Raw genomic sequence first — 4,429 nt, 5'->3', positions numbered from 1 at the left:
ATACAGGTCCCTTTCCCTTTTTTAGTATCTCTTTGGGGTATAAGCCCAATAGAAACATTGCTGGATCAAAGGGTATGCACAGTTTGATAACTTTTTGGGCATAATTCCAGATTGCTCTCCAGAATGGCTGGATTCGTTCACAACTCCACCAACAATGCATCAGTGTCCCCGTTTTCCCGCATCCCCTCCAACATTCATCATTATTTTTTCCTGTCATCTTAGCCAATCTGACAGGTGTGTAGTGATATCTCAGAGTTGTCTTAATTTGCATTTCTCTGATCAATAGTGATTTGGAACACTCTTTCATGTGAGTGGTAATAGTTTCAATTTCTTCATCTGAAAATTGTCTGTTCATATCCTTTGACCATTTATCAATTGGAGAATGGCTTGATTTTTTATAAATTTGAGTCAGTTCTCTATATATTTTGGAAACGAGGCCTTTATCAGAACCTTTAATTGTAAAGATGTTTTCCCAATTTGTTGCTTCCCTACTAATCTTGTTTGCATTCGTTCTGTTTGTACAAAGGCTTTTTAATTTGATTATAATCAAAATTTTCTATTTTGTGATCAGTAATGGTCTCTAGTTCATCTTTGGTCACAAATTTCTTTCTCCTCCACAAGTCTGAGAGATAAACTATCCTATGTTCCTCTAACATATGAGGAACTCGCTCTTTATGCCTAGGTCATGGACCCATTTTGATCTTATCTTGGTATATGGTGTTAAGTGTGGGTCCTTACCTAATTTCTGCCATACTAATTTCCAGTTATCCCAGCAGTTTTTATCAAATAATGAAATCTTATCCCAAAAGTTAGAATCTTTGGGTTTGTCAAACACTAGATTGCTATAGTTGACTATTCTGTCTTGTGAACCTAACCTTTTCCACTGATCCACTAATCTATTTCTTAGCCAATACCAAATGGTTTTGGTGACTGCTGCTTTATAATCAGGAAACTCTTAATGTAAAAATTCCCTCCACCAAATTGAGATGCACAGCTCATATGTAAGACAGATTAAAAAGAGTTGCCTGGAGACACTGAAGGGTTCATTTCTCTCCAGAATTGATTCTTTGGTGGAACTTATAAGTATAGTGGAAGTGAAATTCTCCCTGAAATTCCTGAAGAAAAAAATAAAGAAATGTTATTTTCTTTAAATTCTTTAATGGGAAGTTAAGTTGTGAGTTTGATCTGAAGGTCTGCCAACATTCAGTACATTGGACCATGCTCTCTAGTCTCTGTTGATAAGTAAGGAATAACCTGGAGTTAAAATCTTCCCCAAATTTATTGTATTCATAGGTTTTCTCTGCAGTGTGCATTCTCTCATAGAAGTAAGCTATGTGATATGGATAAAAGTCTCCCCACATTCATACTGTTTTGCTCTAGTGTGAATTTTTATTGAAAGCAAATTGATCATTATATACCTCAACAATGATACTGTTTGAGGATGTATTCTGATGGAAGTGGATCTCTTCGATAAAGAGAGCTAATTCAGTTTCAATTGATCAAAGATGGGCAGAAGCAGCTACACCCAAAGAAAGAACACTGGGAAACGAATGTAAACTATCTGCATTTTTGTTTTTCTTCCCGGGTTATTTATACCTTCTGAATTCAATTCTCCCTGTGCAACAAGAAAACTGTTCAGTTCTGCACACATATATTGCATCCAGGATATACTGTAACCTATTCAACATGTAAAGGACTGCTTGCCATCTGGGGGAGGGAGTGGAGGGAAGGAGGGGAAGAATCGGAACAGAAGTGAATGCAAGGGATAATGTTGTAAAAAATTACCCTGGCATGCGTTCTATCAATAAAAAGTTATTAAAAAAAAAAAAAGAAAAGAAAAGAAAGTAAATTGATGACATTTAATATGTATGGGACTATCTGCCATCTAGGGGAGAGGGCGGAGGGAAGGAAAGGAAAAGTTGAAATAGAAGTTTTTTCAAGGGTCAGTGTTGAAAAATTACTCATGCATATGTTTTGTCAATAAAAAGCTGCAATAACAATAATAATTTTTTTAAAAAAAGCAAGTTGAGGGAGGATTCTGGGAATGAGATGGAGCAGGTCGGGAAATTTCAAGCTCTCCAGATTTCCCCACAAATGGCACCTCAGGGCAAATATAGATTAGCGGCCTTGGGGCAGAACAGGGGACCTCCTGGTATAACCCATAAAGATCCAAAGAAATCCCCCAAGGCTGGGATTACCCACGTGAAATGCAAAGAGCTCCGGGCTAGCAATACAGAAACAGCTGGGCTTGGCTGGAATCTCCGCAGGGAACACAGAAACTTTCCCCTCCGGGACAGAGTGGGGAATCCGGGTGACTGAGGCAGATAGAGGGAACCTGGACTGATTAGGAATGCCAGGCCCAGCCGGTCTGCAGAGACACGGCCTTGGGCAAGAGGGATCCAGCACACCGGGAGTGCAGAGGCAAGCATTAGGGATGCTGCTGGCTGTCGGCATTTGCTGGAGGGCGAGCCCTTGGTTTGAGGTTCCTAGTCAGAGTGGAGAGCTGAAGGGATGCCAGAGGCACCATCTCTCCATCCCACGATTAGAAATGCAGACGTTAATATTTCTTATTAAAAAAAAAAAATGAACTGGCAAAGAAGAAAGAACCCAATCAAAGAAACTTATAAGAATAGGGAAGACCTCACCCTCAGAGGACACTGAAGTAAAAAAAAAAAAAAAGTTTCTTCTGTCCCAAAGAGTAATGTTAAATGGCTCTTTGCCCAGAGAGAATTTATCGAACTCAGAAGAGAATTCAAAAATCAAATGAGAGACATTGAGGAAAAACTAAAAAGTAAATAAAATAAAATAAAAACCATCCAAGAAAAGCAAGATTATGAAAAAAAAAAGTTAACCAAATAGAAAAGGAGATACAGAATCTCAAAGATGAAAATAACTCTGAAAATTAGAATGGGGTTGGGGAGGGGGCAGCTAGATGACCCAGTGAATAGAGTGCTGGCCCTAAAGTCACGAAGTCCTGAGTTCAAATTTGACCTCAGACACTTAATACTTGTTAGCTCGGTGACCCTGGCAAATCTCTTAATATCAATTACCTCAGCAAAAAAAAAAAAAAAAAAAAAAAAAAAAAAAAAAAGAATTGGGCAAAGGGAAGCCAATGGAAGCTATGAGAGATCCAAGAAATAACAAGAAAGACTTATGAAGAATGAAAAAAAAAAAAAACAGCATATAAACATTTTATAAGAAAAACAACAGACCTGGAAAACAGATCAAGAAGAGAAAATACAAGAATAATTGGACTATCTGAAAGCTGTGACTAAAAAAAGAACCTTGATACAATAATACAAGAAATAATAATTTTAAAAATTGCCCTGGAGTGATAGAACATGAAGGGGAAATAGAAATAGAAAAAAAATCTACCAATCACCCCCTCGAAGAGATTGTTTTACGGAAAACACAGAGGAATACTCATTTTTGTTACTTTTTGTGAGAGGCAATTGGAGTTAAGTGAATTGCGCAGAGTCACACAGCTAGGAAGTGCTAAGTATCTGAGGTCACATTTGAACTCAGGTTCTGGGGCTCTATCTATTGCACCATCTAGGTGCCCCACACATAATAAAATTATTGACAAGTGTCAATTGATTCATTGAAAAGCTTCTGCAAAGAAAAAATTAATAGACCTGGGATAAGAAGGGAATTAATCAAATGGTAAATAATTTTGTGTAAAATTTATTTGATTTACTTGATATGCAAGATATATATATATATTGAATGCAGGAAAATTTTTTATCTAGATTATACAGCTTACATTAAAAAAAAAAAAGTTTTCAATGATGTTTTCTGTTTTGTCCATCATCACATAGCGTCCCACATTATCCCGATCACTCACACTCCCAAAGAGAATTTCCATGTAACAAATAGTATTTTCTTTTCTTTTTGCATTTTACTTATTTCAAATAGTATTTTTTAAAGAAAAAGAAAGAAAAAGGAAAAATCAGCAAACCGATCATTACTGAAAGAGTTCTAAAACACGGACAGTGTGCTGAGCTTTGGGAAGGAGTGAGTTGGAGAGATCTCCTACCTCTTTCTGTGCTATGGGATCCTCACCATAGCGCTGGGACACTGGTGCTCTGATCTTCCTCCTTTCCCCATCGCGGCTTCCTCTCTTCTCTACGGTGCGTCCTGGAGCTTCTTCCTCTCAGAAGACGCGATCAAAGTTGGGAGAAAAGAAGCTCAGCATAGAGGCATCTAGCCTCCGGACTACGATTCCCAGAAGTCCTTGCGGCCGAGGTCGTCGCCTCTTCTTAGCATCCCAAGATGATCTTGGAGTGAACTTTCGCCGCCGCCTCCTCCTTGTTCTTCAGCTCCTCCCCACGAATCTCCTTCGACTTCTCGGGACCACGTGGTGCCGCTCTCCAGCCAATCATCAGCGTCTCTCGGCGTCCCACTCCTCCCCTCACCCATCAGGCTTCAT

The sequence above is a fragment of the Antechinus flavipes genome, chromosome 3, assembly GCF_016432865.1.
Source record: "Antechinus flavipes isolate AdamAnt ecotype Samford, QLD, Australia chromosome 3, AdamAnt_v2, whole genome shotgun sequence".
Taxonomy (NCBI): domain Eukaryota; kingdom Metazoa; phylum Chordata; class Mammalia; order Dasyuromorphia; family Dasyuridae; genus Antechinus; species Antechinus flavipes.
Note: the sequence above shows the minus strand (reverse complement) of the source record.